The 24,903-nt window shown below is 42.7% G+C and overlaps 1 protein-coding gene across 6 annotated transcripts in view; it reads right to left on the reverse strand.

Moving 5' to 3' along the window:
- The window catches only part of THSD4 (thrombospondin type 1 domain containing 4), a 331,149-nt gene that overhangs the window by 294,894 nt on the left and 11,352 nt on the right, over positions 1–24,903 (reverse strand). The window contains exons 1-2 of one of the 6 annotated variants that reach the window (XM_054213906.1): positions 7,849–8,050; positions 7,378–7,499 (exon numbers count right to left, since the gene is read on the reverse strand). The exons of 2 other annotated variants lie outside the window; for them this stretch is intronic. The gene's annotated coding sequence lies outside the window, so the exon portion shown is untranslated. Of the gene's footprint in view, positions 1–7,377; positions 7,500–7,782; positions 8,051–16,828; positions 16,872–24,903 lie in introns of those variants that run through there. 3 more of the 6 variants (XM_054213907.1, XM_054213908.1, XM_054213909.1) reach the window with 3 other exon arrangements.

Below are 24,903 nucleotides of genomic sequence, written 5' to 3' on the forward strand. Positions count from 1 at the left end.
AAAGGTCATCTCTTGGCAGTAGAGCCTGAACTTATTTGTGCTCGAGGGCAGGTTATTACAGTGCACTGACCTTCACCTGACATCACTTAGTGCTTTAGGCAAAATATCCATGTGTCTACAAACTGAAAAATGGGGACTTAAAATGTGAATGAGAGACTACTTGTATTTGCAAGACAACAAGAACAGACAATTACAAAGCGCTGGCAGAGAAAACAGAGTTGCTCCTCCAACCCTTTAGACTTCAGTTGCTGCTTTAAACAGCCCCTATGCCACAGGCAGAGCATGCAAGATCACCGGTGATCTTTAAAAAAAAAAGGGGGACCAAGTTTTTTGTGTTTATTTTTTTTTAAATTAGAGTCTACTGCTGTTGCGTATACTGCTTAAAGTCAGAAAAGTAGGGTTTTATACAGTGACTTGCAATCTTCTACTGAGTACTCACTGTTGGAGATAGGTGAAGACTTGCTGAAAGGAATACAACTCAAATGTAATTGCTCTTCAGTCACTGCTTGACACTGTCTTTCCTGGTTAAGCTTAAATCTCTATGGTCTGAGTAAACAGGAATTTTGAAAAGCCCTTCTAACATAACTTTAGGAAGGTGTCAAAACAAAAAGCAGAACCAAACCAACCCTACCTTTCTGAACCCACAATTGCCAGCAAGATACATTTGGAAACAGTTTCTCCCCCTCTTCCATTTCAAAGCAGTAGAAACAATCACAACTTAATCACAAGCAGCAGGGTTCAAAAGCAGTCAGATCAGTTTCTCTTCAATTCTAACAGTATGAAAGCAGCAAAGACATTTTAGTCCTTTCATGCCCTCGTAATTCAAAACTGCATAGGGTTTTTTTTCTTGTTTAAAATAGTTATTAATTATCATTATTTAAATTTTAAACATGCTCACAAGCCATCACTCTGCATTCAGCCCTGGTGTGATGAATTTGGCCAGAAACAAATACAGGCAGGAGGGACAGCTTTATGACAACTGATTAATTACAGCAGCATTGTCAGTGCCTAAGTAATAAATTCGAACCTGATCCTGCAAAATTGTAAACATTCCCATGAGAAGCATGAAAAGTACTCCAAACTCATCAGTGCCAATGCGAGCAGTCCTCTGAACTGTGAGGGGAAAAAAAAAGAATGACAAAAAAGATAATAGTCTTTTTGATGTGCAATATATATTAACAAGTACAAGCTATGTCTGAAGAAGTAAAGGAATGTAGGAAATTACATCTTTAATGGCTGCTTATCACTACAAAAAAATCAAAACTGACATCCTGCCTTAACCCCCATGTTTCAACACATGAACAGTATTTCCTGGGCCATCAAAGCTGAACAATACTAACAGTTAATGGTTAACACACTCTATTCTTTTAAATCCTTAGTCTTACACTGTTCTAGTTAAGTGCTTAAATTCCACATGCAGACCCTGAAGATCTGCAAAGAGGTTTGTCCACTGTTCGTCACTCACTTCCACAGTGAACATAGCTCCATGGAACTACAGGAAAATGAGACAGAGCTCTCATTGCTGCCAGATTAAGTAATTGCATCCATTCCGTATAATTTATCATCCTTTTGGGCAGCTTGTGTCATGGGATGTCATTTTTATTGCAATTATACAGGGCGGGATTGGACAGGCTCTTGCTTCTCTCTGCCAATCTGATAAGCAAAATAATTTCTTCTTTTTACTTTCGTAGAAACTACATGTTTTAGATAAAAATAACCAAACAAAAATACAAGTATAATATACAACCAACTAACAGCAGCCTGATGTTACCAAGCCAGGACTACAGCAATCACCTTTACCATGGAAAGAAATCCAGGACATCTGAAAACTTTCCAAGTCAACATTTACTCTATTGTCAACAGTTTCGCTGAATTTGCCACTTAGAGATAGGTTTGTCCTCCCATGCAGTTCTGTCCAGCTAATCCAAATGGAGTATCAGGGGAATCCACTTGATTCGGGATTACAGATTTTAGTCATAGGATATTCAAGTATCTAAGTGACGTTTTTCTCCTGGAGGAGTAGTATTCCATGCTCACACACACCCAAGTGCAGATCCAGCAAGGCCAGGCACAACAAGTGTTTTTCACCAAAATGCAGCCTTCCTAAAGAAGGGCTTTTAAAAAGGGCTTTTAATCCATCCTCTTCCCAAAAAAATAGCAGAGAAAACACATTCCAACTTGGGTATCACATAGAAGTCAACGAGCCGGAAGCCCCAGTACTTCTACACAACGTATGGACAGTATCCTTAGCCTCACAACAAACATTTAACCCAGGGCAGCCTTCTCCTCCAGTTCTTTTATCTCGCTAGGCCATGCAGTCACAAAGGACAAACCTTGCCCCACCTCTTGGGCAAGCAAGGTCCAAGGTGTACGTCAACGCTGCTTCTACATTGACAGAGACAAATTTGGAAAGGTTCTGCTTACTACCAAATTTCCCTGCTAAACTTCATTCGTCTACAAGAAGTCATCAATGAAACCTTCATACACAGATAAAGAAAGTTCAGAAGTTGAAACTTCTGTGGCCACAACAGTTGTCCCTTGAATTTAACAAAAAGGAAATATTCTTCTCTTATTTATTGTGTATTTTAAGAAGTTTAGGTTTAGGAAAAAAGCACCATCAAGTAAGCAAAGCAAAAATCAACAAAAACGCAGGAAAAAAAAGTAGCTTTCTGAAGAACTGTATTTCTCTCTACACTTAATGGCACGTAGCTACAACTTGAGAGTTTATAGCAGTCTTAAAAGAAGGGATCCTATGCAAAGGGTTGAATTTTATCTAGCAAGTCCTGTAATTTAAATATCTTTTTTTTGGTACCCACAGAGTCTCCCAAAGGCCTCAGTTCCAGGAACTGACTATACAACAAGCATAACTCCTATTAAAAGAAAAAGTTACTAGATCTTGTACTGTGAAAGAAAAGACTGTAAACTCCAAGGGCTCCAAAAACATGAGATCAGATATATTCATTTTAGCATTTCAGGAATTGTAAACCAATCTAATGACTCTGGGGCAGACTTACCTCCTGATTCCTAAATGCTCCATGAAGTAGTACTACACTCTAACAAACTGACATTGAACCACAAACGTAGCTTCTGTGCCTCTACTAAATGTCACCACCCAATCAGTAAAATTTATTTCCAGATTTCTGAAGCACAGCCATTTCTTTCCACAAATCAGATGAAGACATTAAATATATCTGTGCTGATAAAGCATCCTTCCCTGCTCCTTTTATAAATATATTATAACTTGTCAATTTTATTCATTAAAACTCACAATTCTTATGTTACAGGGCATTCCTTATTCCTGGTGAAACAGAATTTAGTTTTGATGTCTGATCACAGGCAGTTGCGCTGAAATGATGATAGGGAAAAATGTTTGAGGAAAGGAGGGCTCCACACCTTAGGCGGGGCTGAACTCCCAAATCACAGCCATATCAGCACTTGAAAATTTTCATGTTTAACACCAACTGATTAATGCAAACAAGGACTATGAGCCAATGCCTGAGAACAGTTGCATTCACATGTTCTGTCAAGTCATTCTACCAGCAGAGAATGAGCTTTTACCACAGTTCAGATACAGCACTAGTCCCACTGGAAAAATAAAGAGCGCTGCCTGCTTTAAAAACCAAAAGATACACAGAAGCAGTTCCTTACATGTGAATGCAAGCACACCAACAGATAGGTTTTAAAGAAATACTGAAACGATGGTTTAAAACGCCACTAAGATTTCATGGCTGACACCAGAGGCTATTCTTTCCAATGACAAGGGCACATCACATGGGAACGCCTTGATCCAAAAGCCACTGAAGTTACTGATAACCTTTTCCTTGACTGTATTAGCCCTTAGATCAGAGCTTTAAAGAATAGAGATAGCAGCTCTTGCACTTACTGAGGAAAGAATCTACAGAACCAATGGAAAAAAGTCATTTTTTTAAAATAAATTTTTCCATATAAGGAATATGGAATCTTCCTGTGAAGGGAAATTCCAAAACCAGGACCAAAATAAATACTGAAGTGGGATGCCAAGTAGCAGCAGCACGGGACTGATGTGAAATAGCCAACAAGCAAGTCCTTAAGCTGTGCTTTGAAGAAACACAGTAATAAACCTATGAGGCACATACTACAGAATTTGATTTTGTTCATATACAATAGATACTTTCATTCCAGTGCTGCTTTTTTTTTTTTTTTTTTTTTAAAGCATACAGCACTTTGCATGCAAATTATCTTCAGGAAAGTTAACAGTTGGCCAATATCCTGTAATTATCATACCTTGTTCAGAGATAAAGGAAGTGGAGCAAGATGCCAATAAGACTTGATCAGCAGCACACAGCAGGTCAATGGCAGTGCTGGAAACAGAAGCCCACATTCCAGCAACTCGCACATATATCACCTAACCAAGAGATAAGGCTACTTTCTCTCACAAGGATCGTACTGAGATCATATCAATATCTGAATATTTCAAGTGCAAGAACAGTTCCTGCCAAGAAGCCCCACATTTAACACTTGGTACTACCTTTTAAAAAAAATATGTAACGGACATCTATACATGGTGTTGACAAGTGCTCATTGTTTAACAGCAGCCAAAATTATGAACACTGACCCATCTCTGGGAATGCCATAACCCTGCAGGGAGAAGCTATACAAATTTGATGTGTGACATGACACTCATGAGTCCCCAAGAGAAAAGTGGGTGGGACAGAACATTCCAGGAAGAGAACCAAGTTGTTTTAAATTACAGAATTTGTATCTGTTATTGTCAACTAACACAAAGAACAAAGTAAAAAAATAATCAGGCAACATAGTTTCAGATATGCACCCCTTATACAGGGTGCCCATCAGATCACTCTGTTAATCAGTCTCTTGTATTTGTATCTGCTTAACATCTCCCTAATTAATCTTCTAAATGAAGTACTAGACCATGCATTCTAATACACGTAAACGGAACTTTCTAATGTAATGTGCTATCCTGAATGCAAGAGAAGTTAATTGAACACGAAACACACAACACTTTTACTTAATCTACTGTAGATCAACAATGAAATCATGTCCATTGATCACATATTTAAACCACATAATTTTATAGCTGAATTAGCTTCACAATTACCTGATTCATCCTCCAAACTACATTTATATTGGGTTAAGCTGCTTTCTGAAAACAAAAGAACTAATAACTGAACTGTGTATGCACCTACTTAAGGGAACAAGACTTTCCATAGAATAAGTTCTCCAGCTAGCACTATGACCACGGGAAGTGTTTCACAATTAAAAGCTACAAAAATGCTTAGCCTGTCTACAGTGATAGAAGTGATACTATCAAGGTCCAAACTATTTAAGAAGTTGGTCTGGTACACAGTAAGTTTTCTGCTCTTACTTTTTTCCAACTTGCAAAATAAATAACAACCTTCTAAAACCGAAGCCTGTTATGATAACACAACACTATAGGGGACACAGTCAAAATTGCTCGTGCATGGTTGACGCTGGAGTTTCCTGGGTTTTTAAGTGCTTAACCACCAAACCTTAATTTTCTCTAACAGAACAACTCAAAGCCCACGTCACATCACAGAGAACTGAGACTACTATGTAGAAAACCAGCTTTTCTGCTGCCGTTGCCTGCACAGAACCACACACTCAGGCCATTCTAAGTCTTCAAGAAGATTCTGTTCATTTTTGGTTTGCTTTCAGGCTTCGTTTAATGCATGTTTGCCTACCACAGTTATCCACTTTGTTCTACAGCAAAAGCAAAGGTTTCATACTGGGATCATAAAACTCATCACTGCCTACCAGCAACCTATTAATTTTCTGCAATTAAATCTGCTGGAGCTCTGAATGAACCCCTTGTATGAGGTGTGACAGAAATCTTGCACCGTGCAACACCCCCAAGTGCTTCTGTGAGTGAGAGTGAGGAATCGGAAGCTGCTACTTTAATTCCAATGGAGCTGTTTCAGATTAGACTCATCATCAGCAAGACCTGGGATTAGCCCTGCTCCAAAATAAAACCTGACAAGCTACGTACAGGGCACAATTATGACAAATAATCCATGTTTCCTACCTACACTCATTCTGAAGGCTTCTATATGATAACCCAAACCAGCTCACCTCCTATTTCTAACTTCGCTAAAAATTCTCATTTTACAGCACTTTCCTCCTTGAAAGGCAGTCTCTCCTCCCAGTCTACTTAACTCCATTGTCCCACTAGATTCCCTGGGAGAGAGGTGATGGAAAAGAAAGCATCAAGAATTACAGCTGTCTAAGGAATTTCAGCAGTATCAAGTTTCATTTTAAACCCCTGATGGTACTGAATGGGTGGAAATCACATCAACCAGTAGCTTACTACTAATTTTATGCCAGAAAGAAGTCAGAGTTGGCAAGCCACAGCTTGATAGATCAAGTTGGTAGGAGTGCATTGGCAGTTCCACAAACAGCACTACACTCAGACAAATTTGGGCTATTTTCAGTTCCTGCTCTTGCCACTGCAGACAGGAGAAACACGCAGAGCAGACTGACAGAACATTAAGAGCCCATTAGGCGACTATTTCATCCATGGCATTATAGACTTGTATTAAGCTAGTAACAACTAGTTACTTAGATAGTGGTTTCTGATTATAAATATAAACCACACTGATTCATCAACAGGTGACCACACAGTGAGCTACAAATATTTTTTTATTTTTACTATTACTTTTGTTGGCTATTCAGCTCATCAATGCCCTGACTTAAATCCGCTAGCAGAGAGCATCATGCTGCTACATAACCCATTCCGTACTGAAATCTTAAAGCTGAGAATTCTTTAGCTTGGAATAAGGGATAATTGAGGTAGATAAAAGAACGCAGTCCTGAAATACCACAAAGATAGTGAAGAGAGAACAAGTTTCATTCATTTTATAAGGACTGAACAGCACCAGGCAGTAGATTTAAAAGAAGCAGAAGGAAGTCGGTTTTCCCCACAACACTCCACACCTGTGGAACCCACTGCTGCCAGGTTTTCTAAACCGTTCATGCTTCTAGCACGAAAAAAAAAAAAAAACCAACAAATATTTGGACGAATTAACGGCAAGTGTGCCGAGGGATATTAAACACACGAGCGCGGGCACACTGACAGTTGAAAAAATGTAAAGCTATAGCTGGGGGAGAAGAGGTATTCCGAGGCTCCCCTCTGCTGCGGCGTGCACCCCTGCAGCCTGACAGCCGAGCAGGAACAGCTCGAGTGCCGCTAGAATTTAAGGGCAGGGGAGAGCGTAACAAAGCCAGAAGCAGGAGAGCGTGAAGAGAAATGCCAAACGCCGAGCACAGCTCACGCTCTGCGCGCTGTGCTTCCACAGACCAGCAGCGCTGGCCCCAAACAAGCCCAGCCGCGACGCGCGTTCTCCGCGAGCAGTTACTCACTTCTTTCACTCCCTCATGCGCGCTGCTGGACCGGGCTGGGGCTACGTGCGGTTACGGCTCCTGCTGGGACACCCGGGCGAGGAAGGCGACGCAGCTCCTCGCACACCCTCTGGATGCAGCCCCTGGAAACCGAGCGCGCAGGGAGAGCGGCTTCGAAATGGCTCCTCTCACAGCCAGAACCAGCCAAAAGCACGCGGCGCAGGAGCCCCGCGGGGCGGACCGGGAGCCTCTCCCGCAGCCAGGACAGCGAAGGCTCCTCGGGCCGCGGCCGCCGACGCACCCCCAGCCGCGGCCCCGCGGCTCCGGCCGCCCCGGGGCACTGCCCGCACCCCCGGCCGCCGCCTCCCGCGCTCTCCCCGCTCCCCCCGGCGGGTCGCCCAGCCCGCCCGGCCCCTCGCCGCCCACCTGGCGCGGGGCTCCCTCCCTCCCTCAGGGCGCTGCCACCGCGGGGGCGGCCAGGCCTGGCCTCACCGCGCCGGCGTTCGTCCCGTCCGCTCGCCCCGCGACGAGGTGTCTCTCCGTGCGGCGGAGAGGGAAGAGGGCTGACACCCACATGGGAGGCGGCGGCCCCTCCGCCGGGAATGCCGGAGCGCGGCCGCAGGTCACCCCGCAGGAGGCGAGGCAGGTTCCCGGCGGCGGCGGGGCTGAGGGAACAGCCTCTCCCCTCGCCTCCCGCGCAACGGCGGGACCTCGCCTGCTGCCACCTGGCGGCCGCCCCCCGCCCGGGCCCGGCCTCCCTGCCGCCCGCCCTCCCGCCGGCGGCCGTCCAGCCCCCCGGGCCCGAGCGAGCCGGCGAGGTGGAGGTGGGCCGCCGCCTGAGGGAGGCGGGCGGTAATGGCGGGAGGCAGCGCAGGTACTACCGCGCCTACCGGCACCTGCGCTCCCCACCCCGCGCCCGCCCACCCACGGCAATAACGGCACGGAGAAGATGAAAGACCAGCTGCTTCTAGCCAAAACACTCGCTAAGAGAAGATAACGCGCGATCCCGGCCAGTCGGGGCAATCCCACGAATAACTGCAGGCAGGGCGGAGAATGGCTGGAGAGCAGCCCCGAGGAGAAGGACCTGGGGGTGGTGGTGGATGAGCAGCTCAACGTGAGCCGGCAGTGTGCCCTCACAGCCCAGAAAGCCAACCACATCTGGGCTGCATCCCCAGCAGCTTGGCCAGCAGGGCGAGGGGGGAATTCTGCCCCTCTGCTCCGCTCTGGTGACACCCCCCTGCAGTGCTGCCTCCAGCTCTGGGGTCCCCAACATCAGAAGGACATGGGCCTATTGGAGCGGGGCCAGAGGAGGCCATGGAGATGATGCGAGAGCTGGAGCCCCTCTGCTTTGAGGACAGGCTGAGAGTTGGGGGCGTTCAGCCTGGAGAAGAGAAGGCTCTGGAAAAACTTTACGGCCTCCCAGTGCCAGGGCCTACAGGAAAGATGGGGAGGGACTCTTGATCCAGGAGTAGAGTGACAGGACAAGGGGCAACAGTTTTAAACTGAAAGAGGGTGGATTTAGATTAGATATGAGGAAGAAATTCTTGACCATGAGGGTGGTGAGACACTGGAACAGATTGCCCAGAGAAGCTGTGGTTGCCCCATCCCTGGAGGTGTTCAAGGCCAGGCTGGACGGGGCTTTGAGCAGCCTGGTCTGGTGGGAGGTGTCCCTGCCCAGGGCAGGGGGGTTGGAACTAGATGATCTTCGAAGTCCCTTCTCACTTTAACCATTCTATGATTTGCCCAAAAGTCTGACCTTTGAAACCATGCCAGTAGCAGTGATAAACTGGCACTGTGAAAAACAAACCACAGACAAGCGCATATGAGGAGGATCTTGATAACTTCTGAGTCAGCATCTGCAGGAAAAATTGGATTTGTCTTTCTGTTCCTGCTTTATATTAAGTGTACCAGACCTAAAATCCCTAAGGGCATTTTTATTGAACAGTGCAATAAAGTGTCCAGCAGGAGCTCTAAACCTTAGAACTGGATAGCCACTGGCAACAGTTCATTGCAACATTGAGTTTTATGCTTTAAAAAAAAAACCCAAAACTATTATTTTTGTGCTGGAACTGACCCAACCAGGTGAACCCATTTGCTTTAAAGCACAGCAAAACAGGTTGTTTTTTCTTGGCAACATTTTGGGCTCGATTACACTTGAACCCAGCAGAACCAGTAAAAGATGATGTGTTGAGTGTGCTATTCATTGCACCAAAACCACTATTCCATTCCCAAGCTCATGTGTAGCTACAGGCTCTAAGCAAAGATCTACTACAGAAAACTTACTTTTTTTAACCCTGTATTCTTACCAGGCAATTGCCACAGCATAGCACTCCCAAGCAGTTTCAGATGCCTTGTGGGCACCACAGCTGATCTCAGTTGTAAAACGACAGCTGTATACAGCTGTATGTTAAAGATTTCTCACAGGCAAAGAAAGACTGTGTTACTATGCTCCCTCCAAGAGATCGAGGTCTCACTTGTAGTAAATAAATGGGTTTGGAAAACACAGATTTAACCTAGAGAGAATTCCTCCAGTCCCTGCTGAGTCATGCTGTGGTCTGGTATGAGGCAGACCTGTACCTGTGCTTCAGAAACTAGAGCGAAGCCTGTTTGGCACTGGTAGACAACCTAGCAGGAAGCAATTGCTGCACTACTCTGGCCGTGATCTAATAAAGTACATAAGTGACTAATTGCTAAACCAGGTAGCACGTGGGCAAGAATAGCTCTGGCAGATTACAGTATTTTAGCCCTACTACAGAGTAGATGTTCTACTTCATCTACTCTGCCAATTATACGACTACTGTTTGCTTCTGGGAGAGACACAACTGCGGCCAGAGGGACTAGAAACAAGAGTTTGTTTTCAAGAGCAAAGACTTAAATACTTAGGTATAAATAAGTTTCTTAAATATATTTAGCCAACACGGTGGGATTGCTCTGCTTGAGACAGTTCTTAACTCCTGGTATCGGGGAAAGATTACTTAACCTGTACCAGTAACCAGCTGCCTAACTCTATCAGCCCTCAGGGGAAGGAGAACTTGCTTCTACCTTAAGGGAAGCTGAACAGCCTTAATCTCCACCCTGGAGGCCCTGAAGGCCGGTTCAGCTGGGTGCTAATAGTATCAGATGAGTTGGAGCCTTGGTACATTAAAGCAGAAACCACAAGGAGGCCTTCTGAAAAGCCAAGGAACATACACCTGTCCCTGTTTTCCCTTTCTTTCTCTTTTGCTGCCTTTAATTTCCCTAATCTCTCTCTTGTTTTCCATTTGACTTTTGGAATGATTGCTCCCTCCCAGGGGCTAATACAGAATCCCTCCATCTTCTCCTCCCCTGCGGATGAACTGTTAGGAACAGCAGGCCTGGTGTTTGCCCAGCAGTGCAAGAGCAAGCCGTTGCCATGCTGCTGAGGGGGAGAGGAGCAGTCCTTCCCACACCTTACCTGTGCAGCTGACACACAATTTGTTCTGAACAACTGCAGAGCTACGCGTCTCCCCTTCTCATTACATTGCAATGCTATCTGAAGTCTTTTGTGGTCTCACATAACAAATGGGGCTATCCAAGAAAAAATCCCAATATACTCAGGCTATTGGCTGCCCTTTTCTAAGAGATGGACATGAAGGAGATTGTGAAATGGCATGGTTCTTTTAAATAGAAAGCAAAACACAAAGGCTTGAAAGAAAACATCATTCACTATGAGTTTAAATGTAATTTTTTCTGCAGTAATCAGAAAGGAAATGCTAGTTTAAAGTTTTAATTTGCTAGCAGAAGATGCAGTAGAAAATAACGCATTTGAGGGAGGTATCAACTCACCAAGCAAAGAAAGATCTGGGTGAGGACAGGAATCGACCTACTTCATCACCTGTTCAGCACATGGTGATGCAGCCACATCTTGCCTCCTCGTGTGAGGGCAGGGATAGCCACCAGCGCCACTCACCCAGCAAGCTGCAAAGATTCAGGTTTGAGAGGCAAAGGGTATCTCGGTATTTTTACTTCCAAAGCTGAAAGACTTCCCTGCCCATGAGCCAGTTCTTTGGCCAGCTGCCTCAGTGAAAGAATAGGAATCCATTTCATTAAAATTCTCTGGGTTACAGCAGCCTGGGAACAAGGCATTAGTGCTACTTTGAAAATTCAGACTAGATTACAGCATAAAATGATAAGACTGGCAAACAGATAATGGGGTAGAACAGGGGTACGCCCTGGAGGACTGAACTGCGGCTCACTAGTCACAAAGATTCACCTTGCACCAACAGTAGGAATGAAAGTGTGTGAAAATCCCCGTTGGGATAAGGAAGGAGAGAATCTGAGAAAGATCAGATTGTGGTAGAGTAGGAAGCTAGAGTTTCCCTCCCTTGAATTGTTTCAGCCACTTATTATTTGTTTCAGTACTTCTCTGTGAGCCACTAATTGTCGCAGTGGGATCTTTCTGCTTCATTTCCTTCTCTTTGTGAGAGCAGGCGTCAACATTGCAAAGAGTTAGAAATCTGCTGCCTACTATATGGAAGACGATGTCAGATTTGCAACATGTCCAGCACAGGTCAGTGGCACAGTTAAGCCTTGGAAAGTGCCTTTTGTACAAGCATTATATTTCAAGATCTGTGGCAAAAAAACCACACTATCGCAAAACCCAAAAACGAACAGGAAAAAAAAAGTTAAAAATGGAGACATGAGTTAGCTTGCTGGCCTGGAAGAAAGACAGTGTAGTTTTACAAGTTTTCTCTTCACCCCTAGGTCTGTTACTCTTTAAGCAGGAGTACTAGAAAGAGTACCTGACACCAAAGGAACAGTAGCTAGCTCAGCTGCAGCTTAGCTGTCCTGAACAACACTAGCGTTTTGTATTTTGCACCCAGAAACTGGGTTCAGAAAAGCCTACATTTTATGTCCCCTACATATGCCTTTTCCCAGAAGTCAATTGTCCCTGTCAGATCCTTGCGTGAGAACAGCGGAGACACCTAGAAGATGGAAAGCTTTTCAATTAACATATCACATTACAGAAATGGGAGAAAATGCCTGTTTTATGCTTATTCTACGTTGCACATGAGGGGGAGTTCCAGGAATGGCACTTCCCTGGGACCTGCAGCCACCCTGGACACTGCCTCACTCATAAGGAAAATTCCACAGCAGCACAGCAGGGCAAGCTGGCTTTCTAGCCAAACAAAAAAGGACTTCCCCTTTCCTCCTCCATACCAAATCCTTCTCTTTGGTCACACTGATGGACTTCTCCAGCTTCTCCAGATAAGCAACAGCCAGATCACGTACAACTACATAGACCATGTCCCTTGCTCTTACTACATATAGATACCTCAACAGTTTTCTTTATGTGGACATACTCCCTACTTTTTTCCATTGCCAATCACCATCTTTAGTCCCTTAGAGCTAGTAATACAAAGTTGGTGTCAAATAACCTGTCTACACACGTTTCCTGCCTAAGCCTTCCTTAACACCTTCTTCACAGCAGGAAATACGAATGAAAGACAAGCAGAAGGCTACATAGATTTAGGTGAAGCAAAAATATGCATTTAGGAAAACATGAGAGTCATTCAACTGAGCGGCCTTTTTAGCTTGTGTTTCTTATCTTTACTATCTCACAGCAAAACTAGACCTCCAGCACACACAGCGTGTGCTGTTTTACATTTCTTTTCCTTTGTTGTTTCTCAGCTGTATAATTTAAACCTTCTTTCTTTTACTGTATCTAACTACAACACATTCTAATATTTACAAATGGAGAGTGACTTGGCACAATACTGGGTGCAGTCTGTCTGCCATCAGAGAGGCATTCTCCAAATGGGCCTGCTCGCCTTAAGAGCTGGGAGATCCAAACTGTTTGTTTAAAACCTAACTTCCTCCAAAAACAGCCATGCACAGCTGTAGGTCTATTGACAACTGTTAAAGAACTGGAGATTTAGACCAAAACTCTGGAGCAGGGTTAGAAACCTTTCAGTGACCAATTAGATATCCTGTGGTAAGTGGGAGCAAAGGGTGCCCAAGTTGTTCGGCAGCAAGCAGCCAGAAGCAAGCCACTGTGCTAGGCAGCAAGGCTATTAATGCTTGATACTGCCATGGAAAATAAGTGAGAGCTCAATTCTTGGAGCTGAGAAATAATCATGGACTTTAGCATCTTTCACAGGTGAGAAACTGCAGATGGCCAGTCCCCTGCAATCTTTGCCTAAGACATCTTTATTTCCTCTGGATGCAAGGGGATAGTTACGAAGACCTAAGAGTAAGACTCAAAATGTCCTGTGTTCTAGCTGAGAAGCAGCTATGGGACAAAGGATAGGAAGTGCTGAGTAGGAGAGCAGTTACGAACACCCAGCTCCCTCAAGATGCTCCTAAATCAGGGATTTATTGGTGGGAAAGCAAAAATAGCAGTGCTTGCAGTGCAAACATGTAGTACTGCTTGTTACAATGGGCACCATGTGGCTAGAAGCCTCCAGTAGAGAAGCTCTGCAGCCAAGATAACCACCTCCGCCAAGCGCCACAAAGAGGGTGGGGGGAGAACCCACACACCGGTTCTCCTTGCTCTGCGCCTCCTCACGGGTTAGTGCTTTTCTCCCCACACTGGAGCACTGCAACTGAGCCTTTCTAAGCAGTGTGAGAATAACAGGACGATAGTGAGGAAATTGTTCTCGAGCATGAGCTTTGACCCCTCTGGGCAGTGAATATGAGAGACCGGGGCTGGACAATCCCTGGCACATTAGCTGCCTTTGTGAAGTTATTTGCTGATTCAGAGGTGTGAAACTACAAAACACTGTGGAAGCAATGGCACTGCTTGTGGTACTGAAACAGCATGGATTCCTCCTGGGCTGTTATGACTTCATAAATATTGACTTTGGATAAATCTTCTGACAAAATTCTGGGTGTTGTTTTTTGGTTTTGGTTTTTTTTTTCTTTTTCCTCCCAAGTGGGTTCCCAGAGCTAATTTGCTTAAGGCAACATACATGACACAAGAATAAGCCCTTTGAATAGTGATGCAATTGCTTGGTCATGAAATGAAAAAAGGCTGGATTTTGATTGATAGTTGGAGTCCAAGCTGTTTGTTTGATTTACTCTGGATTGTTTGTCACCTCAGTGCTATTCCTGCCAACACATGTCAGAGCACTATTGATTATGGACTGAAATACTGGCTTAAAGTATTTTTTGAATTTACACTTAAAAGTTTTCCTTTCTACTTTTTTTTCCCCTCTACAGAAGCAGTGCAATTTTACCCATGAATCTTTTTTCTTCAAGAAATCTTCTAAGCTACAACTAGCCACATGCCTAGCCTCATTCTTTTCTCATTTGCAGCAGTATGAAAGTTAAAGCAACGTAATTTACTTCAGTGAAATGATTCCTATGCAGCTCATTAGGATTAGTTCTAATATACTTTAGGAAAGCATTATTTCTCCCTCTGCGACGTGATTACAATTCCCTTTGTGCACAACTATTCTGGTTGGCAGCAATTGTCACAATTGTCACCCTATCAACACGACACGGTTCTCCCAGTGTTATGCACAGGAAAGCCCCGATCCAGTGCCAAAGTGTCAGGAGGTTACAGGGAAGACAAGTACACCGAGGAACCGACTGTTTCCCTGCTTTGGAGAGAAAATCGGACACCACTTCCCCTAGAAAAGCACTTCAGCATTAAACATGCGTATGTGTTTTGCTGAATTGGGCTCAAATTTCTGGTCTTTTATTCTCAACAGAACAGGTTGAGAGAAGAACGAGGGCAGACATAACTACAGCTGAGGAGACAGGAGATCAGATATGACATAAGGCACTTAGCTGTGCTCTCCCTTGGCAATGGCAAAGGTAGCTTGGTAAACTCCAGCAATATTTCCAGGAATGCAACAGTCAATCATTAATATTTAATTTGTACTCATTATTTCTTGCCACCTACTTCAGTACACGTCACTGCACCTATATCAGGCGCGCACACACACACACCCCCAGACTGAACTCAAATATCTAGCTTGGAATAGATGCTGTTTTCAGACAGTTTTTCTCTTCAACATTACCCACTTTCCTGATTTACTGACTCTTGGCTGAGCTTAAAATTATCTGAAAATCATTGCCACTGAGAAAAACTTCAGTACACATACTCAAGCACACGCTGAATGTCTAACCTGGAGAACAACGTCCACAGATCCAGGCTCTGTGATATGGCTCTGATCAGATACGTGAATGCAAGTCATTGGCAGCAACACTCCTATCATCATTTCTTGTCACGCTGTCTGCTGGCAACTTGATGCTAAATAGTTTAACATTTGTATCAGCGACTCAATCAGGGTATTAATTTGAAGCAGAAGAGAGTTGTTTACCAAAAATAAATAAAAGGCTTATAGATGATGTAAGTACCGAGCTATGGGGCTTGCCTCCCCATACAGTAGACATGCCTAGATGTTTTTCCCCTGATTCATGAAAACAGTTGGACCACAGGCAACCTGCGTACTGATCTGCAGGCAAATCTTACATCTAAACATCGGTCTATCCTCAAAACATTTCCAATGCATGAGGAACAGCATGAAAGCAAACGCTGTGGTTGCCCCCTCCCCTGTACCTCCTGAGCATTACTAGATCTGCATCATCTTTTATTCTCACTGGAAGATGTGAGCCCTCATGCAGCCAAGCTTTCCGTTCTACACAGAGAAGAGTAAAAACGCAATTGAACACTGTGTACTGACTGAATTATTAGGTTATTAAAGAGAGAAAAAGACAGGACAGTGGAAAATGGACGTGTGCTCAATTTCCCTTTTTGAAAAGAAAGTTGTTTTAGGATGAGGCATACGCACGCAGCATTTCAGGGAGAGTATGTACAAGTTATCCTTTTACATAAATGGTCACGGCCAAGCCTATCCAGCTGCTTTGTAACACACTTTCTACACCATGAAAAGTCATCTTTACAGCCAAATCCCTATGAGCATAATGTGAACAAGATTTTATCCTGTCCTCCGTAGAAAGAGGGAGTCATTTTGGGGCAAGAAACCAAGACATGTTCTACATAACTCATGAGCAACTATTCCCTCATCTAATAAGGCCACCCTTGGGGTTATTCTTGAAAAGTTTACCAGCAGAGTAACTCGAAGAAGTTCTAACACACTTGAAAATATTTTCTATGCTAGAGATTCAGACCATAACTTTAGCAATATATAGTCTAGCAACTACAGGATGCACAATTTTTAACTGCCTAATGTTCAACATTTGAGTTGAGTCTGATTAACCACAAGTGCCAAACACTTGTACAAAACACAGAATCTGCCTTTTATTTCAGTTTGGACTCTTAAGAAGCATCAGGCTGTAGTGAGTTGTTAAAATCCTGCCTTTTTATTTTCCTCTTTAATTATCCCTACATAGAGGTGTAAAACATGTGTCTTCTTCCTGCTTTCCTCCAAACACCTCATACAAATAACAGGTATTTCATAGCAGGAAGAATCCTTTCCCCGAGATGATACGGCATAGTTGAGCTACATAAGAATGTCAGGTGGCACAGCCCATCCAGCCTTACCGTGTTCTTTCATCCAGCCCTGCAGAGCCCCGTCTCTCTCCAGCTCGCTCCCTGGCCAGGCGTAGCACAAGGATGAGCTGTCAACACGAAGCTTGACCCAAACAGAGCTGGACTCCGCAGAACCAAAGGCTCAGCCCCGAAGATAATCCCTCCCAACAAGCTCTCTGCCTGCCCTCTAAAGTAAAACAGAATCCGGCCTCTCAAAAAAGCTGTTGCTTCTAAAACTTGAATCAAATCTAATTTATCTGCTACAGTGAAACAAAGGGAGAAGCAAAGCGAGAAACAAAGGGGGTTGGGAGGAGAGGGAAAATATTCTGTTTCATTTAAAGATTAACATGAGGATAATTTATTAAACTAGACCTCATATGTTTTCTTTCTTAGTGCATAATGTAAACAGAACTCGGCTCACTTCACGCAGATGGTCCATAGACTCCAAGCACTTGAAAGAAGGGAGGAGAACAGGCAAGTACAAGTGGATGTGGAGGACCAGGGTTCTGGGAACATCTCAGTGTAAGCATATTCTTAGGGCTATTATGCACGACATACCGCACAACTAAACACCCAAACTTTGCTTCACTGATCTGCCTTCCCATAAAACCCAGTCTACATAATAACAACATCTGTTCAGCAGGACAATTATACATGTAAGTATATTTACATTTACATATAAATTTATATATACACACACATAACCTCAGAGTAGATAGCTTCTTACATTCTATAATGAAGTAAATAAAAGTAAGGCTGTGGAAGGCACTTTTCCCATGTTGTAAGAACAACTCAGAGATGTTTAGAGAGCGAGTGCAATACTCCCCACTATCTAAATATCTCTAACTCCCAAATTCCTTAAAGTAGGCATTGATAATTTTTTTCAGGAAAAATATTTCCTTATGCATTTCAGCTGCACAAAGAAAAGAAGTTTACATGTAGCTTTGAACAGATGTGTTTACAGGCACAAAAGAAGAAAAACATAACCTTACAGCTATGTATCACTTTTTCTATTTGTAGTGTTCCTGGATGTTAACTTTACAGTTCCTGTAGTTTATTGCAGTTCTGTAGGGTTAATTAAAATCCTTCTACAAAATCAGATAAACAAGAGGAACGGGGGAGGGAAAGTGTGGATTTTATGTACTGTCTATTCATCTCGAGTGAAGCCTGCCCCATGTGTACAATCAAACATCTGTGGAAAGCCTGCACTTCCACCAGAGCAATCACTCTTTGCATTCCAGCTTTGGTAGCTGGTTCTTTTCTTTAATTCTGTGTGTATCTACGCATGCACACATCTGTGGTTTGAGCATACTTTTCACAAAGGAAAGAAAAAAGTAAGAGAGTTTACATGACATTTTATTACTGTAAAAGCCAAAAAATCTTCAGTCCTTACATTGCAAACAGCTAATGTTTTAGAAACTTCTACTCTGAGATTTTATAGGGATTAAGAAGTGGCCTTTGTAAGTCATATGTACCAGTCACATACTGATGTGAGAACAACGACTAGAGTAAAATAAATCTAGATTATATTTACCCTCTACATACGTACAGAATCTTACAATACATGATCCAAAATTGAGTTAAATCAATGAAGAAATACCACGTGGAGTTCAGCCAGCTGGGTCAGACCCTTACACTGCAAGGAAGAAACAGTTTACGTTCAACTTCTAAGTAATCATTTTATACAGAAAGGTGGGCCCACGATTGCTTAAGAGCTCATATTGCTCAGGGCCCTAAAGAACAGTTTGTTCCCTAGTTTTGGTATCTCCACCTGTCAAAGTCATTCATTTGGGTAATTAAATGTTACTGCTTCTGATGGAACCTGACATTTTACTCTTCTCAGGTAGAACTTGCAAGATACAGAATACAGGACGGCGCTGATAAGCTCTGAATGAAATTTCTTTACTCCCACCAATATCCTTGCCTCAGGACTTTGAGAGCTGCGAGATAAACTGAACATTTCAGGCCAACTTCACCACTGAGTTAAGAGAATCATACCAATAGAGAAGGGACAGCTACTTCTGGCTGAGAAAGAAGAACCTGCCTGGTTCTCCATACGTGAACCTTCAACAGACAGATGCAAAGAGCTACAATGAATTCTGCCTGTCCTGGTCTCATTTGTCAAGTCTGAGCTGCATCCAAGGGTGGCAAGGGTTCCACACCTACATTCATGGCACATCACTGTGCTGTGGTAAACACAGAGCAGATAAAACATCTTCACTGCAACAGCATTCGTGCGCAAGTCAGCTGTGCAGTTTAAAAGCAGACAGCATGTAGAAGAACAGAAAAAAAGATTATGGTAGCATAAAAGCAGCTCTTTGCATAACAGATTTTTAGATACTTTTACCTGAAGTCAAAACAGATTCTTCACGTCATCGAGAAGACAGAGATTTTATTCAAACTCTGAAGATTTTTCTTTTTACTAATCATTATGTGATAAGATGCTGCAATTCCCTTCAACAGTAGGACACTACCACATTCTAAAATGACACAAGAAGTAGTAAGAGAATCTGCCTCTGCTAACAACTTCTGCAGCAAGAGAAGTAACAGTTCTCTAGTCTACCATCTCAGATAACACACGGTGGTTTTGGTACTTACATAACTACCAAGTAGGTTACAGCAAAACAGACTGTTTTATGGGCTATTAAAATTGCTCCAAGTCACTTGGTTATTACTTTCCATATTACATAGTAATTTACTTCCACTATTTCTTTAGCAATCATTGCATCTTTTGGAACATTTTGCAGCTCAGAACCAGAGACAACTGGACCAACTCCCTAAATTCCATACCGCACCACTGAAGCATCTGTACGTCTTGCCTACCTTATGTCATGTTTTTCCAGGGTTTTATGTTCGTCTATAAAAAACAGTATAGTTCCATTTATTTATCTTCCTTCAACAGCCTTCCTTTTGAAAGTTTAGCTTTTTCTACCAAAATTATGGATGTAATTTCAACTTTGAGAAAGCTAGAGAGAAACCTACCTCTCTCTATATATTATACACACTGTCTGCACAGTGAGTCAGAGCCTCAGCACAGCTTGTCAACGCAAGTACCTACAGCCAAATCATAACCTCCACTCTAAGGTGTGCACTAGATGAAAGGAAGAGAAAATGCATTACAATGTCCAGAAATCTGTCAGTCTTCAATCTTAACTAGCACTGTGCTCTGCTTCCCATGTTCCCAGGGTACTTTGCACTTGGGAATTCCAGGTTACGGTGGCGTGTAGCCGGCTGGAGGGGAAATGTAGCCGGAGAACCCTGGCTCTGCACAGCTGAGGTTTTTGACACATCCATCTAAATGCTCTGCAGAAGTAACTCTGAGTCAACTACATTTGTTTTTCTACCTGCACAAACTCACAGCTCCCTGGTACGTGCAGTGAAGACTACGAAGCTGTTCAGCTAGGGCATTCTGTTTTGGATGGGACAATCCCCCTGCATACTTGGAGATCTAGAGAATTTCCTGACAGATTATGAAATAATTAGTTGGCCAGAGATGCAGCCCTGAGCCCATTCAGTAGGAAGGCAAACTTTATTCCCTCACAATCTCTGACTGGAGCTGGATAGAAAAGCTGGGTTTTTTTAATCCCTATGGGAAAGTTGATAGTTTTGAGCTGATGGGTTTTCCAAAGAAGTTTAAGTTACAGTGAAAAATTATAAGTTTCCTATTTGTTTTTTCTATACTTTTCTGGTTCTCTCACTTTTTTCCTACAATTTCTTCTAGAAAGAAAGGAGCTGGAGGGAAAGGAGGTTGGGGAAGGAAGAGAGAATGAAAGCAGTCCTCCCCCCCACTAGCTTTCATGTATTTAATAAAAACTGTTTCTTAATAGGAGAACAGATGAAGATTAGTAAGAAAATGCGTAAGTGTGAAAACAGCCTTTTTCTAATTGCTAAGATAACCCAAATGTAACCCAGAAGAGTGTCAAGATTCAAACTGTAAAGTACAATCCATCAAATTCATGAAATGCAAATAATTACAGAGTTTTTGGAATTCCAAGATTACTGTTAGTACAAGGAAAAACCAAGCTCCAAAAGAACTTCTTTAGCAGCAGGCAGAAGAAAACTTATCATAAACTGTTGATAACCCAAAAAATAATGAGGCCTTTTGAACTTTGCTGACACCAGATGGAAATATTTGGGAAAAAAAGAAAAAAAAAAACAACCAACAAACAAGCAAAACCTTAACACATATGATTTAGAAATACTCCTGCTTTATAATCACAGTAGACTGATGCAGAAAATACTACAATGTCATAAGGGATTTGAACTTCAAGCAATGGAAAAGCAATGGGAATACAATGTTCTGGAGTTATAAAAATTGAAAAAAAGAATTACACAAAGTTAGTGACAAAATTATTTTTAAAAGACACTGGGGGTTTTTTGGGGGGTGTCTCCCAGAATGCACTACACAGCCTTTTACACCCATACCAAAGACACTGACGGACATCATTTTGTGCCTAGAAGGTCTGCAGTCACATGTGTTAAAAAGTGGGAAATAAAAAGTAGGGCAAAGAAATGAAGTCAGATGCAGGCAGTTTCATAGTAGGCACAACTACTTTTAGGTTTCTTTAATCAGATTAATTCTGATTCGTATTACTTTGGGCTTGGACAGCAACATTAAAAGTTACTCTAGAAAGCTCAATTGTAAGAAGTGCTAGAATCACTACTGTTGAAAAATGAGAATATTGAACTTCAATTGCTAAAAATGTTTGGTATCTTCCAACAGAAAATTTCCCGATGTCTTGCAAAATTAGGTGTTTCAGTGGATAGATCAAATTTTTCCAAATATGCTAAGATAAGGTATTTTTTACCTGGTGGTAAACTAAGTTCTATACAACTTCTACTGATGAGAGATCAAGACAAAATTTAGGGCTGTCAATCTAGGTAATAAAAGCTGTGTTAGGTTGCAAACACATTAGTGTCCTTTGCATTGCTCAAAATTAGCTCAAATTAAGTGAAATTCTTTATCTCATCCATGATTGTTCTGTTGAGAGCATCTTTTTAGCCAGGAAGTATAACAGCCTAGTATTTAAAAGGCATTTATCTTGAGTCTGTTCTGTACATGCACTGTTCAGAGATGGGCAGTACCTAAATAGTCAGACAGCAACTGTACAAGCAAACTGAGTTGTTCTTCATCGGGTTCCACAGGACGCCCAGCCTGCCTGTGGAGCTCAGGTTCTCGAAGGCCCTGCCTGCTCTCCTCCGGCTCTCCTCCCACACCAAGTTCCTGGCCGGAAAGATGACTCTCTGAATCCTACAGCAATGGGTAACAAAAAGCAAAGAACATGAATCAGAGCAACACCTCTATGATATTGTACCTCGCTAGTTGCAACTGTAGCAACATCACCTGTAAGAAAGATCATTGCTCGAGTAGGGCAATAAATCAGAAGCCCACGTACTACAAGTAATAGTGCATATATGATGTAGAAGCCAGCTGGGCAGATCCTAAAGCACATCTTATGAGGAGTTCATTGCTCTTCATTTACCAAGAAAGCTACTGCCTCCTCCTCACTTGCTTCACCATGAAGTTACAGGATAACCCAGCAAACACCATCCGCTCATCCTTGCACGTCCTTGCAGAGCAAGATTATGGTCACGTGCAGACATCTGCCTGAGATATTGCTTAGTTGACTAGGTAAGAAATACAACACGGAACTCATCCTGCTATAACAGACCCTTCAACAGCATACACCTTCTCTATGTAACCTAGAATAGCTTACAAAGTACCAGATCTTGACATATTTTACTGGCCCATGTTTTATCAGAAAAGATTTGGAATATGCATTACTTAGAAGAAAACACCTTTATAATAGAAAGAGGAAAATATATGTGTGTCTCTTTTTACAAAGAGAACAGCTATTGTTTGAAGATGCTCATAAACTTCAAAAGCTAATAATAACCTTTGATGGGAAGAACTGATAGGAAGAACCTATAAAAAAAATTAAGCCTTAAGACTAACTGTTAAGTCTGTTTCAGGAAATAATACCATTTTACTGCAGGACAGAGGGAAACACCAAAATCTGTACTGCATCTATGAACACCTTTGTGAACACCACAGAAATCAAAGGATCTCACACATCAGTGGATTTTTTGACAAGGTGGAAGAACCATCTCTTCCTAGAGCCCTATCTTCAAGTGATCCCAAACCCTGCTCAGCTTGGCTGTCCGAGGATGGCTCAGCTACAAATGAACTCTAGGAAATGAGATACACATTCTCCATTTTCAAGGCTTCTGTGAGACTGGAGGACCTCATGGCCCATGATGCAATATCAACACAAAATAGAAACTCAGCATATCACTTAATCAGATTTACTCCTTCAGATTTTTTATTTTTTGTACTCTCCCTTGGAAATATTTCCCCCCGGGAAATCCGAAATCATTCTAGATCTTCTTTCTTCTGTTTCATTTTTCCTAGGGGCCTGACCTGTAGAGCCATCAGAACAGTTACAAAAGGTCTCTTAGCTAAAAGGAAAGCAAGAGAACTTTTCCATGGACTTCTTAAGAGCACTAAGACCTGTTACATTCAAGACACAAGCAGTGACATTTATAAACACACAACATCCAACTTTTTAAATCCTTATGTCAATGCACAGGGTTGGGAGAATCACATGTTGACACTCGGCGTTCTCACACTTCTTTTCATGACAGGATACCAAGGCTTGGAATAACAGAGCACTTTTTTGTTGAGGAAGACAGAAGGGCTGAAAGTGACAGGAGATGGAGTGAGAAGGAAAAAGTCTTCCCTAGACTAAATAACATAGAAAAGATTCTTCTATTCCCTTTTAAAACATAGAAGTCTCCAAATGTGTCCTTTCTATTACAGACATTCACACCTGCCTACACCATTTTGCTTGGCTCATGGCATGTAGCAGTGTGTCATGGGAAAGAGAAGCACTTACAAAGCCCAGCTGTACCATAACAAAGTGAGTCGTGATCCAGATACGTATCTCTGATAATCACACACCTCGAGAGAGAAGCCAGAGCACCAAGAAGCAGGTGAGAACTGCAGTCCCCTAGGTGCTAAGGGGGAATTAAACAGCAAGTCAATCAAAAGTAAGTGACAGAAGAAATCTCTATCTGCTTCCTCCCCTACTTCATTTCCCATGGACAGATTTGCACCCAAGGTCTGATGCTGTCAAGAAAGCTTCTGACAGCTCATCTTGAACAACCACCTTGCTTGAAATAGGAAAAAAAAAAAGTTCCTAGTTATTGAAAGCTTTCCAGGGCGCCACCATTAACTGTCAACTCTTGTTGAAATAGTCCCCATTTCTTAATCCTATGCTTCTTTATCCTTTTTTATTTTTTTTTGTCCTTTAGCTCTCTCCTAAGGGCAAGTGCTTTAAGAAAAATAAAATAGATACATACATATAAACATACACACACAAACAGAGACACAGAGTCTATTCCTAATCTCGCCATTGCTGCAATCCTTTCAGTTTTGGAAAAAGGAGTCTGGACATATGTTAATCACAAAAAGCTGATTAGATAAATCTGGCCTGATTTGTTGTTTATATGATAAATTGCTGCAACAGTTTCACCTACTATGGCCCATGGCCAGCACTGGCCCACAAAGCAGATGTGAGTGCCAGCTCCAGCTCGCTCACACTCCCTCCCCAGTATTTACTCCAATACTCAGTCCTTCACCCTCCCTGTTCTTCCACGACTGTGGGTACTCACTGTCATAGGACCATTGACATGGAAAATCTTGAGGCTATAACTCTTGTTCTCTTACAGCACTGTTGCGTTTTTTTGTTTGTTTTGTTTTCAAACAAACAAAGAAACTCACTGCTGTTGTCGGTACAGACATTTCAACAGGTTTGTTTCTAACTCCAACACATTGGTTTTGACTCCAGTGCCCTGCTTTACCAGTCAATAATGTGTTCATTCACCCCTAATGAAGGGTCACAGAAAAGTTCAGCAATCAAGGGAGAAATAACATCACTTATCCCCTCCTCACAACGGCCAGGCAATAGATGTGGAGCTTGTTGTGGAGTCACCCAGTTCTAATAAGGCTTTCAAAAACCATCCCCTGCTCAGCACTGGCCAAATACGCATCTTACCCATTTTTCTTGTACTCTGACTTGTTATCA

This window comes from Rissa tridactyla, chromosome 9 (genome assembly GCF_028500815.1).
Source record: "Rissa tridactyla isolate bRisTri1 chromosome 9, bRisTri1.patW.cur.20221130, whole genome shotgun sequence".
NCBI classification, from domain to species: Eukaryota; Metazoa; Chordata; class Aves; order Charadriiformes; family Laridae; genus Rissa; species Rissa tridactyla.